We start from the raw sequence: 22170 nt of genomic DNA on the forward strand, positions 1-22170 counted from the left end.
AGTCTCTTGCCATGCCAGTGCAGTGACCTGTTGGTTAGCTCCTCCTTGAGATTATATACCCACGCTACCTTCTTTGGACGATATCAGACAGCAGTAAGAAACAGGGCAAGCACACACAGACGCTTCGGTGGGCTCAAGGTTTTCGGTGATATTTTTTTTTTATTTTTGTCGAGTGTTGACCGCTGCTAGTGATGAGAGCAGTTTTTCAAGCTTTCCCGTTGTTGACTCCAGACAAACATTTGCACAAGAATACACTAGAATGTTTGATAAAATAAAACACAAGTGTGATCAATAAAAGAAAAGAGAAGGAAGGGTAGTACTCACTCCTTGTCTGTATCAAGATTCGCAAGGTGGTTCCGCAGCAAAAGTACTCCGATAGTGTCACAGACAATAAAAGAAATCAATTCCGTTGTATGGTTCGGCACAGAGGTCGGATGAGATCGTCACAGATTTTGCATAGCAAATACGGCAAAACACGGTCCGCCCAAATTAGCACTCCATTTGAAAAAAACAAAATGAAATGAAATTATAAATCCAACTTCATCAGTGAGTGTAGCAGAGTTACAACATCCGATTGAGAGGGAATTCCAGCGGATGGTCGGATCTGGATGAAGATACGATTCTGAAGTGAAAAGGGAGCGCAGACTACAGGATCGTGAGATGCATGCATAGGGAGCAGGAGTTAATGAGAGTAAAGTGGCTTTGGTTTCGTTTTTCCCGGCCCTCTTTTGGCGATCTTGTCAGGGCACGATTATTGCGCTTGACGTTTTGCGAACTACCATCTCTCTCTCGTCTCAATCCTATGCTGGTTGGCTGCATATGTCATTCCCTCCTCCGCATACACACGACCGAAAAAAGTAGACGAAGAACAGGAAGATGCCGCACGAATCGAACATCCGCGATGATTTATGTGCAATTAACCTGCAAAGAAAGAAAGATGGATCAGAGCGGGGACAGCCAAAATAAAGTGTGATTGTGGGGAGACACAACAAAGCATTTTCTGCCTCGCATGCCCACAAAAGGAGGCGAAATCAGTTCTCTTCACGCACCAAATTGCCGCGACGATCGCAGAAATCGCAGAAAGGAAAGGGGGGCCCCTTTGCTCCAACCCCTGCACCAAATTCTGTTTGCGGAACAGCAACTGTAGCCTGCAGCACTATGAAAGCGAGAGAAAAATTGGAGAAGGGATAAAAACTGAGAGAATAAAAGAAAGAACCTCACCCCCATCCCCCCCCCCTCCTTTTTGATACACCAAGAGCATGGCACGTTCATTTCATTGTATCCTATCAGAAATCTATTAGAAAAACAGTCTTTCCCATTTCAACACTAGCCTACAACCACCAACAGAAAATGGAATAAGAATTATATGATACGAAGCAAAAAAAAAAATGGTAATGGACGACAGAAAGAGAGAAGTTCAGATCCCTTCACACAAACTGCTAAAAGATTGGTTGTCCCAGAAATGCAATTAATCAATGTTATTCTTCAGGCAATGCTTGGCAAACAAAAATTTGGAGAAAAGAAGAAAGAAAAGAAAGGGAAAAAAATGTGGCTGCACATTTGTCATAGAGAAAAGGGGGAATATCTTTTGTCAATATTTTGCAGAGTAGTGGTTTTTACCATTGGATATTCCCAGGTTGGTTGAAAAGCCCAGTTCCAGACCCCTTTGCAGCCACCTCGACCACCAAAAACCAAAGACCCAGAGGGATCTTGGCTTTAAGGGAGAGGTGCGGCCGCCAGATCATCGTTCACAAAAATCTTGGCATTAAAGCCACGGTCACCGCAATATCATTTCTGTTCATAATCTCTATTAAATACCTTGTGACAACCACCTTCCAACGGTTATTAGTGATTGTCGCCAATTTGACACATTTTCTTTGACAGATTTTTTGTTTTTGTTTTGTTTTTGTTTCCGTTGCCTTTGCCTTTGCCCCCCCCCCCCCCCCCCCCCGCCTTGCAGTTTTGACCCACCTGCATCATGAATGGAATGCAAGTGACACCTTACAAATGCTGGATTACAGATGGAATTGACCTCCAGTTGGCCTCAAAATCCTCATGTATTTGGTGAGATTGATAGCCTTCATTATTTTTTTTTCAACAGGGATAATTAAAATTTTCTGTGTAGGAATAAGGTCATACCAGCCTGCCCCTGAAGCCTTAATAACTAATTACACCTGACCTCAGACCCGGTAATAAAATGTGACCTGGCATGTAATGCTCTCCAATTTGCAACAAATGGGTCGACTTAGTCTCAAACAGTCCTAAGGAGCAGGCCCTGTATGAACTTCATCAAACAAACTAAGATTCTTGGATTTCAAATAACAGTTCAAGAGAATATATTTGACATATAAACTATGTAATTCACAGTAGGTGTTTTCACATCAGCTCAATGTTTCAAAATGGTGTGCTATTTTCAGAATCTGGAGCTTGGATTTTCGTATTAACCCAATGACGAAATAGCGCGCTATTTTATAACGTGAATTCAATTTGAAAGCTATTAAGCTCAAGCAAATTTCTCGACCTAAACTCGGGAAATTTCCAAAATGGCGCGATGATTTGTGAACTAGCGCACTACAGTTGAACCTCTCTTATCAGGCCTCTCTTTATCCGGATCTCTCTATTATACGGACGCAATCTCGCCGTGATTTTTGTTTTAATAATTACGGGAGGAAAGGGGGATTCCTAACTCCTTGAGAACTCCTACACAAACACACATGAATTACATATTACTTCGAACATGATTAACATACATTACATCAAATTTCCTTCCAAATTGCTTACCTTCAGACATTTTAACATCCCCAAACATCCCCAAATGTAACAACGAAAGGTTGCAGTATACACATTACTACATGTGGTACTACAATTCGCTACATCAGTACATGTGTATGTATATGTACGTGTATAAAGCATTGAGTCTCCCGTATCCGGCCAAATCCCTTATCCGGATGAGCCCCGGTCCCGACTTGTCCGGATACGAGAGGTTCAACTGTATTTGATAATGTGAATTTGCCTCATCCCATCATACCTAGCATGTGTGACCCAATGGATCGAGGCAACCTTCACACAAACCACTGGCAATTTTTTGAAGGGGGCACGCTCCATTCAAGCTAATTTTCTTTGGGCTGATGTGAACAGGAAATGAAATAGCGTGCTAATTTGCAATTGCCAAAAAAACATAAAAAATCTCGAGTTTGGATTTTCATTGGGCTGACATTAAGACGCCTAGGCCCGAATTCACGAAGGTGGTACAAACAAAACCATGGTCTAAACCATGGACAAAAACCATGGAGCGCCAAGTGTCAAACAGAATATTTCGTTACGAAATTGGTCATTTCGTCGATAAAATGACTGTTTCGTTAACGAAATTATCATTTCGTGGACGAAGTGTTCATTTAGTTACAAAATGTTGTCATTTCTTTACAAAATAATCATTTCATCGACGAAATGACTGATTTCGTAGCGAAATATCGCATGCGACACTTGGCATTCCATGGTTTTTGTCCATGGTTTAAACCATGTTTTCATTTGTACCACCTTCGTGAATTCGGGCCCTAGTGTGTAATTCTAGATTCTTCAGACAGATCCATCAGCAAAAAAGTCATGTGTACTGTCAGATACTCATTACAAAAACCCCACAAAGGGCAAGTGAAGCTCACTTTTGGACAAGTAGAATGAATTCATTGCCAAAAAGCCCATTGAGGCGAGTGGGGAAAAAAAATCTTAGTAATGCCCTGATATGTACACAATCGTATCTGAGGGATACATCACAGGCCTAAACAAACAGTACATGATAACATAAGACAAGACGACATCTTTAAATCGCATGACCCAGAAGGGACTAAAATGCCACACAATATGAAATCAATCCCATCAATGGATAAAAAAAACAATTTGACGAAACAATTATTTTCAAAAATACCATTCTATAGAAGAGAGGATGGAAAGATTGAGATAACAGTGTCCACTGAGAATTTTTGAAGAACGCCGTTTGAAGATTTTCTGAGGTGATGACGTTTGGAAAGTGATAACTCATTGTCCACTGACTGGCACTGGAGTTATTTCAATCCGTCTGTTCGTGGGAGGAATATCTTTGAGGGCGTCGACCTTGTAGCATCACCTGGGAGCCCAGACCAGGAGGTACATCCATTTATAGGATGAAGGATGAGCACAATTTAGGCGCATCCTTTGTCTCCCGATCACAGCAGCGGAGGAAAGATGGAAATCGTTTGGGGATTACTTCTGCGCCTTCTTCCAAACTGTCAATATATTGATGTCCCCCCCCCCCTTCCCTACCAAATCGCCAGGACCCTCAATGCATGCTTTCATGCTCGGCTTGATAAGCTCATTTCAGTCAAAGATGCATCATCAGGTATGAACTGGCAGATTGGGAATTGCGCCATAAATCTTTCATGTATCACAGAAATATCATAGACTGGGATCATCAGATTACGGCGGGTTATAATCGCGGCTAAATTGCCGTCTAATAAACGATCGATAGATCGGTTTCAAAACAAACATCGTAATCTTCCCCTCACAACGCCAGCTTAGAAATGTGACCCAGGGGCAACTCCGTGCCTCCCCTTTTGTGAAAGGAGGATTAGCGTTCCATAATGCACTGCTCTTGATGTTTAATAGCGATGACAAGAGGGGACAATGATGATAATCAAGGGGTGAAGCGCATGCACCGGATTTGTTGTATCTTTCTCTTCGATCTCTTTCTGTCTTTGATAGGGCCGGTTACCCCTCCATCTCTTTCCGAGGCCTACAACCTGTTCTGCTGATTTTTTTGTTCAAAAAAACAAGATGAGATCTCACTTTTGTTTTATTTGTCTTTTTTTTTTTATTTTCTATGGAAAAATACACCATATGCTGAGTTGACTTGTTGCTAAATGTCTCTCTCTTGTAAAACAGAATGGAAAAGTCTGAGCACCATCCCTCAGTTGTACCAAACGCTCTAACACGAATATGGGGAAAAATTATTGATAAGTGAAACCAGCCTGTAAAAACTGATTATTTGTGGCTATGATGATGGGAAACTGCTTGATATCATGCACGTCGTTTGGAGGCATGAAATACTTTCTTTTGAAATCAGATGAATGTTTTGGTATAGACTCAGAAAACACATGCAATTTTTCGATGGTGAAACCAGTCTCCTACATTTGGGACAGCGAGGTACGTCTGAGCAGAACCTTTTGAGAAAAAAAAAAGTTCGAGTAGAACCACCTCCCCCTACCCCCCCCCCATGTCAATGAGTCTACAGTACAGTTTGAGAGTCCCGTAGCCATAGCAACATACCTGTTTTTATTCTCTCTGATCTCACAGAGGGAGGAGATAAAGCAATTTTGTGGAATCTCATTTGTGACCAAAATACAGCAGAAAAAAAAAAGATGAGAGAACCTGAAAAAAACAATTTGGATAGTTCGTAACCACAAACACGATATCACACAATCAACTGTCCATCACACATGGTACCACAGTCACAGATGACCAGTCCAGATTGGATGACCACAATACTGTCTCCATGGTTACTCTTGTGAGCTGTGCACATACAAAAAAAAATTAACAAATTTTCAGATTATCTGGAAATCACCCCTTTTTTCTTTCATTCTTCTTTAAAGATTATATCAAAAAAGGAAAAAAAAAAAATCAAGGCTGCTTTGCAGTGAAGTACACATCTTTCCTGACAGAAATATCTACCTCCATTTACATTTCCCCAAAGTGGCCTGGTATCTTGGTGAGATTTTGTTAATTCTTCAAAGGCAAATGAAGATTTTATTTCTCTGTTGTGAAATTTTGTGGACGACTGTGGCCAACACTGTGAGATACACAGCAGTCATCATCATTCCAGTTTCTTTGATGGTTTCTGTTGAACACACACACATACGCAGACACAAAGAGTCTAAATCCCCCCATTAGTTGTTGCAGAAAATGGTAGAAAGAGTCTTCTTTTTGGGGGCATTTTGCTGGGTTTACATTGTGTGTGCACTCGTTCATCAATCATGAAAAGGAGGAATTGTGCGGGAATATTGCCTGCGGGGATGCACTATTATCTCCCTCCAAGACTGATCACAATTCAGCACGGGCCCAACGACTTTTGAGGGCTGCGATAATGATCGCGGGGAACACTGATCAGATGGCAGCATGCGCCTTTCACGACGTATTAAAAATGTGACAACGCATTAACCTTGAGCTTGCCACCACAATGGACGGGAGCAGATAAAGTTTTTGCGAGTCTTCGGCCTGGCAAATTTGGAAATGATTCCCCCGAATATATCTGTCTTCTTTTCTTTTTCTGTCCTTTTTTTTTGGGGGGGGGGGGGCAAGGGCGAGATGATTACCTTGCTTTCACGCTTTAAAGGTTTAATGCAAATTAGCTTTGTGTCGTGAACTTCTTGTTCAAGACTAAATATGAATATAGTTGTATTCTAACTTTAAACGTGGGTTAGCATCCTTATCAATCATCTTCCCTTGCTGCATATGCGTGTGCGAATGTTGTCCCCGTCTCATTATAGATCTAAAGATACCAATCGATGATGTGGTGGATCAATTCTAAATGCTGTCAACCTCTCCTGATGGAGCAGTTATGTCATGTTTGAAATGGGTATAAAAGAAACTAATAAAAGCTCAGGCATACAAAAACTTTAAAAAAGAAATCATGCTGTCATGACTCAAACTAATCCAGATTAATGACGCCATGCGAGCCGGTATAAAACCTTATTTGAAAAAGGATCATGCTAACACTGCTGTCTATGCTTGGGGGGGGGGGGGGGGGTTCATAAATATTATGATTGCAGTTTGGTTTCCCTAGATCTTCATATTTTCATGCATTCCACTGTCATTTTCAATCATATTTCTTTTCAGTTTGTTTGTTTGTTTGTTTGTTTTTTGTTGTTGTTGGGTTTTTTTTTGCAAACAATACAGATGTGTGGACCTTTTTAGAACATGCAGCTCAAGAGCTTTTAAAACCTTAACAATTGTAAAATCCATGGCCCTAAAAGAAATGAGTACCGGAAGTTCCTTTGGAACCACGTTTGTCACGGGAAAAAACATTACAGAGTAATGTGTATGACTGGAAATATGTAAACAAACTGAACACTTGCCATAAACATGGGATTGATTAATCCTACACATGTTCAGTAGATGTCAAATAAGCTGAAATACTGTACATTCTAAAGATTGATACTGTACAAATACAAACCATACAAATACGGAAGTTCAAACATAAGTTCTCATTTACACATTATATACACAGCACTATTAAACTGATCAAGATTTTTATGCCACAGAGAAAGAAGACTCTGAATATTCAGTCCCCCAGTAACGACAATTCAGAAACTCGTTACGGCGCTTACCGGCCCAAATGCACGACTCCATTGCAACTAGATGGGTGCTCGCCGGGTTTAAACGACCAGATCAACGCAGCTTACCACCGGGTTTCCCAATTTCCATCAAGAATCATTTCCATCATGGTTAACTCAGCTTCTCATTCCCGTCCTTATTAGATGGAATTTTGTTGGAATGGCTAAGACTCCACATCCATGTCCGCTGTGCACATCATTTCTTTTTTCTTTTTCTTTTTTCTTTTTATAGGGCTGCGAGTCAGAAAGTTGCGCTGCACTTCCAAGGTCACAATCCCGGTAAGGCTAGGGGAATGCATGGGAAGCACACAGTATGGGCTGTGACTGTGAGATACCATCCAGGTATTAGCGAGCCTGTGTTAAGGCAATGCAGCCCACATGTCAGCGTATCTACACTGACCTGAAATGCGCAAAGCTCATGGTGGGCATTTGGCACCTTTGTATATATGTGACCCATTACAACGTAAGGATCCGAAAGTCAGAGGAGGACAATTTTCTGAAAATGACATGACCTTATTCGCCTTACTCTTCCACTTTATTTTCATATATAATACGACTCCTAAAAGTGCTTGGTTATAAAGGAGATATCGATGAATTTATTAGCGCATGTCGAGTGGTTTCAATAGGAAATCAGCGTTTCTAGAAAACCGCCTTCAAAGTTTTCCTTCCGATGCTATCATGATCAAGGGGAGTCTAGCTGCAGCGCTAAATCCAAATCTTCGGACACGTTTCTGTTCAGTTGAAAGTTGAAAAATCATGGCCCAGAAAAATGCTAATTTTTTGCCTTTCCTTTGATCATTTAGCTCGAAATTTCGGCAGATGATAGATGATACATTAGACTACAAAATTCTACTAAAAACAAAAATCCAATCATTTTGGTCAATTTTGATGATCTGACTTCAAACTCAATTTTCTCGGCTCAGCCATCAGCGAGTTTAGGATCCTGTTGTTGTGGCAGGTCACATACGTATGATAAGACTATCATAATGTTGCATAACAAGCAACGACCAAGTGTCACCACACAAAACCCACGATCATTATTATGTGCTGATATCACACTTTAATTCACAGAGAGTCCGCCCATTTGCACTTGTCACTAGGATGTCCCATCTTGTATTTTTTGAAAAAGTACCCCCCCCCCAAAAAAAAAAGAAAATGCATGCTCAAGTATGTGAAAAATTTTGCAGCGCCGCCAAGAATGAAGCATTTGTTTGCCCAACAATGTCGAAACATCCTCGTAACAATAAATGGGAAAACAGAGGCAAAAAATATTGACACCTTAGTGGCTGTAAACAGGTGTATGAAAGAGAATTGCCTACCCCCCCCCCCCATCTCTCCTTCGTGTCCCAGTCAGGGTAGCACCGCTTGTGTAGACAGTCCGTCAAATTTACCATATGATGCGAGTTCATCGGTTCACCCGTCTATGAGTTGATGCTATACAGGAACCCTGTATACCCGGTTCCCGGAAAGAACGGGTTAAGAACTTTTTCAAATGCTGCGACCAAAACAAACCGTTTTACGTACATTAAATGAACAACAAATGGCTCAATTGACAGAGAACTTTTTACATTGTTTCTTTCAAACAAAACATCAACAAAAATAGTAACAACAGTAAAAAGTTTTTACGTACATTAAATGAACAACAAATGGCTCAATTGACAGAGAACTTTTTACATTGTTTCTTTCAAACAAAACATCAACAAAAATAGTAACAACAGTAAAAAGATACAGCAAAGAAAAACAACAAGTGGTTTCTGAGACTTCATGGGTCAAAGTTCAAATGTGCTGTTAATAAACACTACATATTCCTAGAAATTTGAATAGCTGACTGGTACTGGGCGGCCATTACTACACAAGTTGATTGTGTGTGCAAGAGGTGCTCTTGAACTGCTTTTGAGGTCGATGGAAACTGGATAAATTTTATGACCGTATATGGGTGAAGTAATCAGTTTTTTTATATCATAAACTCACAATTTTATGGCATTCATTCACAGTGGGAAAGAGGATCTTAGTTTGTTTTTTATTGCGGTAGGGGGACAGTTTAAAGGGAACGCAAATCCAAAGAGCAATGTGGATTGAGTGAAAGCAGCAACATTAGTAGAACACATCAGTGAAGGTTTGGGGAAAATCGGGCAATCGATGCAGAAGTTATGAATTTAAAGTTTTGGTGTTGGAACCGCTGGATGAGGAGACTATTAGAAGTTATGACGTATGAGTGGACAACAATACAAATAAAATATAAAGGAAAATCAACAAAAAATCACTTTTCTAGCATTATGAAAAAGCACTTGACTTACCGCTTTCAGAAAGCAGGGGGAATAATTGCAACCCTTAACATATGTCAGTATCAAGTTGATGGAATTTGTAATTTTCATTAAAAATGAATTTTTGTGGAATTTTCTTTATATTTTCTTTGTACTGTTGTCCACTCATACGTCATAACCTCTAGTAGTCTCCTCATCCAGCGGTTCCAACACCAAAACTTTAAAAATTCATAACCTTTGCATCGACTGTCCGATTTTCTTCAAACTTTCACTGATGTGTTCTCCTAAAGTTGCTGCTTTAAGTCAATCCACATTGCTCTTGGGGTTTGCGTTCCCTTTAATGACCAAGTATTGTGTGTGACACGAGCCAGAAACACATGTCAATATTTTGAAGGTGCACATTTTTCATTTGAGCAAATCATGTGGCCCATGATGAGAGAGACTTGCCTAGCTTTCACACGTACCGAGAGTGCTGAATTTGGAACACGATTGCAATGACACATCACGAGAATTATGCTTCAAATTATAAGCATTCTTGCTGTGTGCGTGCAAATGGGAATCGCGGAGGGTGATTTGAATCATCTTTCCAATCGTGTTCAAATGATGGCCCGGGGATGTTTTCAAATGTTTCCAACAGAATTAAGCAGCAAAATGACAGTGTGAACATAACTGATCCCCAATCATCTTTGGAGGTGGAGCTTACGGTGACCTTTCAACCACTTCTGCAGAAAGACCGACCTCCACAAACACTTACACTGCAGTCAAAGTGCGGGCTACTTATGGCTCGAAAGTGATTGATGGGAATTTGGAAAGAGGTCAAATCTTCCCCTCCTCATTCTGAAATTCAAAACTGCAGAATTCGCGAAGCGTTCCTCAGTCATATGAATGAATGATGATTTGAATTGTAATTGCAATCGTGTTTGTAATTCAGCATGCAAAATATTAAAGCACTCTCGGTATGAGTGAAAGTAAGGTAAGACCGTTTTCACACAAGCAGACAAACTTAAGGATTCAAATGCTGAATTACAATTCCGCTATTACATTAAAATCATCGTCTGTACACATGTTCGAGGAATGCTTCACAGATTCTGTGGTTTTGCATTTCAGAGCGAAGAGAAGAGGTGTGGCTTCTTTCCGAGTATCTATCAATCACTCTCGAATGGAGCTCGCAAAGCCATATGAGTGGCAAATTCGAATTTCTCCTTTTGCTGTTCAGCCATACAAGCAGTAGTAGCGGTACAAACGAGAAAACAGCAACTTTACTGCCAGTGGTATTTCTTCATGTGTTCATCCTTTCTTTCATGAAGAGGTGGGTATATTTAAAGGATTTCATGCACAAATTGAACATTTATACACACTGCATTCAAATCTGGTAATAGCAAAATTCAGGTTTGGTTTTCCACACCCACAATACGGCACAGCTTCACATGCAGAGCATGCATATGAGGCGCGCATAACAAGATTTGGAAGCCAATCCGTGCACAGGATTGTTAAATGTTCCATCATTCCGGAGAATTGTCACATGACTGGAAATTTGAAATTTTGCATTTATATATATTCATATTTTGAATCGCTCAATTCAAAATATCCTCCATGATTATAGTTGGCGTACAAACAGCCAAAATGCTTTATCGGAATGACGATTTTAGTGATACATCACCAGAACCCTCATTTGAATGACGCATTTTCTGCTCGTGTGAAAACGGTCAATGTGTGCTACAGCATGGCAACATCATTGCCGCGAAGGAGGTATCACACACCCCCTTGTTGCTACTGAGCACTGCCCTCACATATTTCTTATCTTGTGTGAAAATTTTTGCATGAAGCACCAAAGAGGAATTATGTTTTACCCCAGCTGTTAAACAACTGACTGGTAATATTTTGTGGTAAGCTAGAATGAAACAATAACCATTAACACCCCCTAGGCACTCTTTTCACTGCACGGGTGAAGGGCAATACCCTTGATGATTTTGCATCAAATTTCCCCTACAGCAGTTTCAAAGAGTCAAGGTAAGGATAGATATCTAGACAATAGCCTCTTGTCCAGGCTGAGATCCATATTTCTTTCCTACCTTCGTTAGTTGAGTGTATGTCTGCTTATATCTCATGCAAGTTTGAGAAGTAATCACACACACACATACACACACACACACAGACACCCACACACAGACACACAAGACTATCCGGGCATTCATACGTACTGAGATTGCTTAATTTGAAACAATTGTGTAATTAAACAAACTCATATCAAGTTTGTAATTAAGCAAATTTACCATGTGAACGGACCTCTGGAATAGCAGAGGGTGATTTGAAATCAATTACAATTAAGTTTCAAATCATGGTCTGGAGGTGTTTTTCAATCACGTTTCACCAGAATTAAGCAACGAAACTAGCATGTGAACGTGATTGACCTCCAATCAAGTTTTTTGGGGTGAAGCTTATGCGACCCTTCAACCACTTCCGGAGAAAATCCGCACTACTACACAGGCTACAAGAATGATTGACGGGAACTTGGAAAGGAGCCACATCTCCCCTCCTTGCTCTGATTTCCAAAACTGCAGAATCCACAAAGCTCCTTCCTGCGTGTGAACAGATGGTGATTTAAAACTTAACTGCAAACAAGTTTGTAATCAAATGTGTAATTAAGCAACTCGGTACGTGTGAAAAGGCCCTCTGACATACCCCTGAGATATTAGCAACTGAAGTGAAATACTCTGTATGGGTTGGTTGGAGAAAAATGCCTGTCAGCCTTGTGACAAGGTCACACTGGAATCGACATGAAGCGGGATAACCAAGGATGATGTTTGATGGCATTCGCATCATGACTGAAAGAAGCCAGACGATGTCATGTGCACTAGGACCCATGTGTCTAACAGGGTGTTCAGATGCAAAAAATTTAATTACTAGAACGGTATGGCTATAAGAAACGGTATAGCTATACGATGAATTTATATGTCTGAAAGCTGACTAACGAAATGACGTATAGCGAAACGACGGTCAGAGTATCGTTTCGAACTCATGTAGAACTCGATATTAAACAGCATTCCATCATGTCCATTGTGCGTCTGAACGCATGGCGACCATAGAACGGTATAACTGGGCGGGGCTTAATGGGAGCGAGCGCGAAAGGTGACCTTGTACCCGTCACTCATATCAAACAACATGCGCAGCACTGAGAAACTGTACATCTATACGACGTTTTTCCGGAATGGTCGAAAATAGCGTTTGAACGGTCTGTCGGCTATACGAGGATTCTTTATACGTTGTTTTTTTATCGAGTTCTGGTATAAACTGGCTTGCGTCTGAACGAGGGGACGAGAGACAGGAGCAGCAGCAGCGCCAAGATGAATGAACACTGCGTGAGATATCTCACACAAGGGCGACAAAATAGCAACCACCAAGGCATTATAATCATCATCATCTCCCCCCTGAAAAATTCTCGGCGGCCTCCAAACTCATTAAATTGCACTCATGGGCGGCTGACGGACAACATGCTTCACCTTGACGTACGGGAAGATCATCAAAGGAAGGACTGGTATGTGAAGATTCTGACGAGCATAATGGCTCCAAGTTTTCCACACTTGTCTCCGTGAGCGCACATGCAAAACATTAAAGGGGGAAGTCAAGGTGAGATTCGTAATTTCACATCAATGCACAGTACATAAATCGACAGCTCCATGTTTACATTTGTGGAATTAATCATGGTCCTTGAGCAGAGAAATCAATACTCTGAAAACCCCAAACAAATTACACTGAACAAGGATGATGACAAAGCAGCATCACCATAGTTAAAGAATCGCATGAGTGGGGGCTCACCATAAGAATGCATGAGTAAGAGGCTAACATACTGTAAAACGAGGAATGTTCGCGTGCATTTTAATTTCGCGAATTTCACGGGCGCAAAGATTCGCGAAATCAAAATGCACACGAAAGTTCTTGTCTACACTATATGCATTGAATGCCAGAGGCAGTTTGCGAAAATTTCATGCTGCAAAAAAGGCCGTCGGCTCCAATTCGCAAAAAAATTCATGCCGCGAATATATCATGTTTTACAGTAAATGCTAACAGAAATACAGCACTGTAATTCCATTACAATACCGCTCGCTTTGAAAACAAGGCCAACTGTGTAGAATTTATGCACGCTTTCTTCTTTTGTCCTGCTTCTTTGAGCCCCAACTCATGCATCCTATATGGTGAGGCTGCTATGTCATCATCCTTGTTCATTGTGATTTGTTATAAATTTTGAAAATATTCTTATTCCCTATCCCAATCACTATAAATTCTGAAACTATGTACACGGTATAACCAATTTAAAGTTGTTCAACTGCAAAAGTGTGAAAATCATTCAAAGAGCTCCTTTACAGGGGACAGGAGCTTATTTGGGTACCACTTCTCATGTCACATGTGCACTCATCCCTTAAAGAGATTTTGCTGCTTTACAAAAGATTCCAGACAGATAATTAGTATGGTGGCTTATAATATCTGATACATCAGTTGGAGAAGGCCATTTCAAAGGACCCTCTGGTTATCTTGAAATGATATTGTGGCTCGATTTTTCATGTTAGAATAGTATTAACATGTCTGTTTAACCCATTAAGGACGAGTCCCGAGTATACTCGGGCAGGTGTCTATGGGAAGTGCATGTTGTAGCAAAATCAGTCCGTCCTCAATGGGTTAAAGGACAAGTTCACCTTCATTAACATAAGGATTGAGAGAATGTAGCAATATTAGTAGAACACATCATTGAAAGTTTGAGGAAAATCGGACAATCCGTTCAAAAGTTATTAATTTTTGAAGTTTTTGTGCAGTCACCGCTGGATGAGAAGACTACTGCAGTGTATGATGTCACATGCGTACAACAATATAAGGAAAATGTAAAGAGAATTTCACAAAATTTCATCTTTTGAAAAAAGTACATATTCCCTTGACTCGTTACTGACATATGTTATGGGTATTAAATATTATTCCCATTGCCTTTAGAAAGAGGCAAGTCAGGTGCTCTTTTATTGTGCGAAAAAAAGTGAAAATATGTTGTATTTTCTTTATATTTTCTTTATACTGTTGTACTCATATGACATCACGAGCCTTAGTAGTCTCCTCATCCAGCGGTTCTAATACAAAAATATTAAAAATTCATAACTTTTGCATCAATTGTCCAATTTTCCTCAAACTTTCACTGATGTGTTCTACTAATATTGCTGATTTTCTCAATCCTTATGTTTATGAAGGTGAACTTGTCCTTTAATGAAAGGTGTCACTAGGCTACTACCATACAAAGGTACACCTCTACAATGTATCTTATGGCATGATATTGGTTTGCTACAAGATCAACAGCAAGATTTATGATTTCCCCATTTAAGCCAAAAAAATGAATAAATGAATAAAAATCAGTTCATCTTCAAGCATTCCCTTTCAACTAATTGACCCTGCAGGTTTGTTTGTTTTGTGTTTTTGGTTTATTTTTCAAAACAAGAAAAACATTTCTGACTGAGCCATTACCAATGGAAAAAATATATATAAATATATATCTATACAAATATATTTAAAAATAAAGATACAAATGACACAATGCAACAAACTACTAGTCACAAATTTCATACTTGGCTGACTTTACTTTTTCTCTGTTAGTTTGAAAAAAAAAAATCAGCATTTTCATTTAAAGGAATGGTACAGTTTTGGTTGAGATGGGGGATTCAGATTTAAACTTTTTGTGAGATAATTAGAAACCATTTATATAAAATATTAAAGAGCATACAATTCTAGGGGGGGTTAAGAGTTTATTTGATAAACATTGGTTATGAAATAGATGAAATATTCAGAAACAAAGAGATCCCAATAAAGGATGGGACCCAACTTTAATTACAACCAGTTTGTTTTACTTTGTTTTTGGATATCTCAGCTATTTCAAAACCAATTTCCATCAAATAAACTTTGAATACCCCTTACAATTGTATGTTCTTTAATATTTCATAAGTGTTTCCTAATTATTCTATAAAAAGTTCAAATTCTGAATCCCCCATCTCAACCAAAACTATACCATCCTTTTAACCTAATACTTTCTTGGTTACCAAAGATCATGGTGTAGCCACACTGCTTCCTTCAAGGGGAATTCCCGACGATTTTCATAATTTCACATCATGTAGTACATAAATCGACAGCTCCATGTACAGATTCGTGGAATTTAGTGTGGTCCTTGAGCAGAGAAACAAATAAACTGAAAATCTTAAAACAAATTACATTTAACAGTGTTGATGACATCAGAGCCTCACATATTTCAGAAATGTAGCAGTGTAATTCCATTACAATACCACTTGCTCAACAAGTTCACCTGTGAAGAATCTATGCACGCCTTCTTCTTTTGTTCTGCTTCCTTGAGCTCCAACTCAAGCATTCTTATGTTGCAGCTGCCATGTCATCATCCTTGTTCATTGCAATATGTTAAAAATTTTGAAAATGTTCTCGTTCCTCATCCCAATCATTACAAATTCTGAAACTGTCCTCAGTTTAACTAATTTATAGTTGTTCAAATGTAAAAGTCTGAAAATCATCCGGAGGTCCCCTTTAAACCATCCATAATTCCTGACTGCATATATGCAACAGACTCCCATCCGTGGACAATGAAAGAGACACATTCAGGCGAGCGTGACATCATGAATGTGAATCGCCCTCGGGGTATGAACAGAATGTCACCGATGCCGATGTCTCACTGTACCACACAATAATGCGATTACAATGCGGACTCAGAAACCCTTACCGAAGACATGAACCATGTTTGCAACCATTGGGCGACCCCGTAGCGCACCAACCTAGACAAACATATCACGACATACGAGTTTTATATGAGCCATGAAATGTTTCTGTAACTCAATTCTCCTAGTGTATATCTGGGAAAGCCGAGTGCATTATTTTTTCTTTTCTTTTCTTTTCTTTTTTGGGGTGTGGGGAGGGTGTAAAAGAACAGAGCGGCTTTTTAAAGAAGAAGAATTAATCCCAAAGAAGGGTTGGTAGGCATGCCAAAGAAACCTATCGGAGAAGAATGGGTGATATATGACAAATGACGAGAAATTTATGACACGGCTGGAATGTTAGTGAATCATCGTCTTTCATCCCATGCTACATTGTATCGAGACATCTCAATAGCCTCTTTGGTCACGTGATGTTCCTATCAATACTGTTAAACCAGACATGTTCGCATGCATGTAACTTTTGCGAATTTCTCTTCATCTTCAATTTGACGCGGAACATAACTGTCCCTAGAGCTGCAAAAGAAATTTCTCTCAACATTTCTTGAAAACTTCTGAAACTATGGGACCAAGACAGCTATTACAGCCATAATTGTGCACTTAGAAACATTGTATTAAAGGTACTAGCCCACATTTGCAAACCCACGAAAATCAAAACTGCATAAAACAGGTCCAATATGACTTCAAGTACAAGTTATAACAGTAACATACCTCACCTGTCGCTCTTTGTCTATACCATTCGATAAAAGAGAGAAAATCATCGTTTTAAAATCAATTTTCAAACCGGGTCAACCCGACCCAAAATCGAATTACGAGCGCGGGATATAGCTACGTACATTGTACATGTAACACGTATGTGGACCGGAGCTAGCGAGCGTTATACGCATGCATACGGATTACGGTGCATTTTCATTTATTTCTATGAAAGTAATGGACTAATTGGAACGAAATTTTGCACAGGTGTTACTGCAATCATACCCAAACTCCATGCTAACTATGAGACCAATTGCTGCAGGTTTACAAATGTGGGCTAATACCTTTAAGCACATTACAAATGTAATGTATTATTATTATTATTATTATGGAATATTACGCTAGCACTACTTGACTTTCTGAGGTTCAATCAGCTATCACTTTCTCCACAGATGCAATATTCCCTAGTTTCTAAAAATCTCTGTCATCTCTTGACTTTGCTTGAAACATGGTTACCTATTTGAAAGAACACAACTTACCAGGCAGGACTATTTCTCATCCATCAAAAAGCAGGATTCAGACTCCACCCATTGGTCATCTGTGAGATAGACAGAAGGTAGGGAGAGAAAAAAAGCAGAAGACAAACATCTTATCAAACACTGGCTTTATCCACATGATGAAATCTATGCATTACAAAGCCATCTGAACACATAAGATGATGTGTGAAGACAAATTTGGTACAGAATGGTACATGGGACACATTGGCTATGATTTAATAGACAACATTTTCAGTTTCTGTTTTTCACCTGAACTGACACTGTCCCTGACACAAGGTCAAATCACATCTGGTTATTCTTGATTTAAAGTCAAACAAACATGTTATCACTCACTGGACGCCATGAACACTGTCTTACCTTTAAATTAGACAAACTTTCTATGGAACTACATTGGCAGTCACATTTGCTCTTTTATTTGAAACTGCTGTCAAAAGAAAAAATGCAAGAAATGTTTTGCGCGAAGGAGGTCCAGCAAATTCTCCGCTGGGATTATGACCTTTGACCTCGACATGATCATTCACCCAGAGGCGTTTATAACTTACATCCACATACGGAGGAAGTCAGACGCAGAAAAGAAAGACCCTGGAAGATGAATGAGAGAAATCGGTTCTCCCTAGCTGTCTGGTTTACCCTCACGAGGTGACTTTTACCAACCAATTGTCACAAGAGGGGGTGCTCTAATAGACCTCCGCTGAGCAATGATTTCGCTAAATTAGTTCCCATTACTACAGCTATGCACCTACATGCTAGATTTATGTCCCCTCATTTGTACTACGGCCAAAACTTTGGGTCGCTCTGTACCATTTCAAAAGCTGCTTCGCACAAAACCATTGCAAGTTCGTGCGCACTGCTTGGATACGCTCCACTCAAGTACATTGTTGTAAATATGCCATGAACGTATCTGTTGCCATGGTAATGAAGAAACATAAAGGGAATTACATGTGTAAGCCTCCTCCAATACCTACCTCATGCTGTGTATGATTATAGCACTCACACAACATCACTGCTAACATGTATGATGCAACAAATCAGCTTTTGGGTTGGGAGGCAGCCTTTATTTCTTTCAACAGGTGGTTTATTCATGCAATGCCTTGTATTAAGACAACCCAAAGCAGATATAATAGGTCTTTCCATCCCGAGCCCATACAAGTGTTTCGAGAAACGGGATGATCCAGCTCCAATCTGCTTAGGGTATGCTTTGCACAAGGCACTATAAGAGTGGTACAAGGTGGCTCAAGAATCAGACTTTTGTCCAGTATGAACAGGGTTATACTTGGTCATAGCAGTTCATTCAAAGGGTTGATTAAAGGGAAGGTAAACCCAAAGAACAATGTGGATTGAGTGAAAGCAGCAACATTAGTAGAACACACCAGTGAAAGTTTGAGGAAAATCGGACAATCGATGCAAAAGTTATGAATTTTTAAAGTTTTGGTGTTAGAACCGCTGGGTGAGGAGACTACTAGAGGATATGACGTATGAGTGGACAACAATACAAAGAAAATATAAAGGAAATTCAACAAATATTCACTTTTCTACAATCATGAAAGAGCAATGGACCAACCGCTTTCAGAAAGCAGGGGGAATAATTGCTACCCTTAACATATGTCAATATCAAGTTGATGGAATTTGTAATTTTCATGAAAAATAGATTTTTGCAGAATTTTCTTTATATTTTCTTGGTATTGTTGTCCACTCATACGTCATAACCTCTAGTAGTCTCCTCACCCAGCGGTTCCAACATCAAAACTTTAAAAATTCATAACTTTTGCATCGATTGTCCGATTTTCTTCAAACTTTCACTGATGTGTTCTACTAATGTTGCTGCTTTCACTCAATCCACATTGTTCTTGGGGTTTATCTTCCCTTTAAGGCAATCTCTGCCCTACTTTCACATTTCCTACCCAACCTTTACCCTACACATCACTTTTCATTCAAAAGGTGTTCATGGTTTTTTCTGTTGCACTAATATTTCTACTTTATATCATACCACGAATCCATTACTTCACCACATCTGCTGTCATGACACCTAATATTTCTTCATTTTTTCTGGTATACATCATAGACATTTCGTCATGGAACACTGGAAAATCTACGTGATTTATTTCATATTGTAAAGCACAGTTTGCTCTCTTCCTTTCCTCCCTTTCTTTCCCTATTATCTATCTATATCTCTATCTATCTATCTATCTATCTCTCTATCTATCTATCTGTCCATCTATCTGTATATATCTCAACCTGTATCTTATCTCTCCATTCTATTGATCTATCAATTTCTTCTATTATAAACCCATACCTCTGTATCTCTCCATTCTATCTTTATACAGATCTCTATATAGGCCTATCCCTCCACTCTATCCACCTATCTATACCTACATCTCTATATCTTTCCCATTTATCAATCTTAGATCGATTGATTTATCTATCTATCTACCTTTCTATCTGTATATCTATCTACCTGTATCTCTATATTTCTATATTCTATCCGTCTATCTACGGCTATCCCTATATCTATCTACCTGTATCTGAGTGTAATATATCTCTGCATTCTATTAATCTGTTAATTCATTTCATTATATACCCATATCTCTATATCCCTCCATTTTATCCATTTATCTTTAAACCTATCTATACCTATATCTCTATATCTTTCCAATTTATCTATCTTAGATCTATCTATCTATCTTTATATCTATCTACCTGTATTATATATATATTCATTCTCATGGTCTTTCCTTAGTATGTATGCTGCACCACACACAAAATTTCAAATTACTTTGTTGGAATACTTAATCTTTGGACACATACACACACAGGGCCAAAGTGTCTTTGACAACATACACTGAGTGTGTGTGCAGACTCTTGATGTTCGAAATGTGCGCGCCATGTGTACATTATCGCATCACCAAGTGCAGATGGAATGCCGCCTGGATTGCAACACAGAACAGTTTGTATTTTCATTGCCCTCGGCACTTCAGAGAGTCTTTTCGTCAGAGCAGGAGATTACCACGCAGAGAACCTAATCAATCATGAGAATCTGCGTGCTGTACTCTCTCCTTCTCGAATCTCTCTCTCTCCCTCTTCCTTTCTCTCTCACTCAAAATCTTTAGTCTACTAGTCTATCCTTTCCCTCTTTCACTTTAGACACTTACTGCAATTAAATTAGGGATAATATCACCCACCCCCCCCCCCTTTGAAAGTGGTAATGACCTACCAATCATTCCCTCTAATTCTAGAGAATTATTCTCTTCCATCCTGCATATATCTCTGTATTTCTTTTGCTGTTATTGTTTTTCACATTCTTTTCTCAATGACATTTCTTTCCAAAATGCACTGCTTCTATCTTTCAAGTTGTCAATCCTTTTCAGGCCGCATTTTATTTCAGATCAGCGTCTCTTCTGCTCCTTGAACAACAATGTCCTGCTTCATCTTTCTCACTCTGAGAATGTCTGTAAATTTAATACACAAGTCATAATTTCAGATCTACATTAGATGTGAGTTTAGAATCTACTGTAAAATGAGGAATGTTCGCGTGCATTTTAATTTCGCGAATTTCACGAGCGCCAAGATTCGCGAAATTAAAATGCATGCAAAAGTTCTTGTCTACACTATATACATTGAATGCCAGTGGCAGTTCGCGAAAATTTCATGCCGTAAAAAAGGGCCGTCGGCTCCAATTCGCGAAAAATTCATGCCGCGAATATATCATGTTTTACAGTAACCCTTTCTATGCCAGGGACATTGGACAGTGTGTACAATGCTATGGAAGTTTCCTGAGCCGCTCGGCCCTCAAAGCACACTAAGGATTATAAAAAGGGGAGCTCCACTGTATGTTCGCGTTGACTGGAAACTGATGGAGGAAAATCACATTGATTATAAGAGTATCACTGAACACTAGCTACAATAAAAAATGGAGCAAACTTGAGCATGGCCTGACAATGGCATTTTACTTTAAGCAGCTGCAACCAAACAAGCAGCTTCTTTTCCCGCTGCTGTTGATACCAGAAGTCACAGACCTGTCTCCCCCTCCCCCTCCCCCTCCCGCTCCCCCCTCCCCTCCCCCTTCCACATCCCCATCACATTTGACAGCCATCCTGAGGAATCAGACAAGGTCAAGTTCCTCATCTGTTTATCCTACTGCACAAAATTAAGAAGAAAAACAGTGAATATTCAATGACAAAACAACCATAACATCACTGTAAAATGAGGAATATCCGCATGCATTATAATTTCACGAATGTGAGAGCCAAGATTCCGGACATCAAAATACATGTGTATGCAAAAGTTCTTGCCTGCGCTATATGCATTGAATGCCAGTGGCAATTCAGGGAAATGTCATGCCACGAAAAAGGCCATCAGCTCCAATTCGCAAAAATTTCACGCTGCGAATATATTGTGTTTTACAATACATCTTTTAAGTTACAGAACAGCAATTTGATATCATCACAGATGGCACCAGTACTCTTTTGACATTCTGCATTCAAATTGCCATAGAGGTGTACCAAGATAATGACAGGGCTATGATAATCATTCAAATGAATATAATTCTTCTATT

At 39.5% G+C, this 22170-nt stretch overlaps 1 long non-coding RNA gene across 1 annotated transcript in view; it reads right to left on the bottom strand.

The window, feature by feature from the left end:
• Window positions 1-644: 644 nt before the first annotated feature.
• LOC140238442 (uncharacterized) overlaps window positions 645-22170 on the bottom strand; it is a 59429-nt gene continuing 37903 nt past the window's right edge. The window contains exons 2-3 of the long non-coding RNA XR_011901911.1: window positions 17601-17659; window positions 645-921 (exon numbers count right to left, since the gene is read on the bottom strand). This is a non-coding gene — a long non-coding RNA (uncharacterized lncRNA). The remainder of the gene's footprint in view (window positions 922-17600; window positions 17660-22170) is intronic.

The sequence above is a fragment of the Diadema setosum genome, chromosome 15 (assembly GCF_964275005.1).
Source record: "Diadema setosum chromosome 15, eeDiaSeto1, whole genome shotgun sequence".
Lineage (NCBI taxonomy): Eukaryota > Metazoa > Echinodermata > Echinoidea > Diadematoida > Diadematidae > Diadema > Diadema setosum.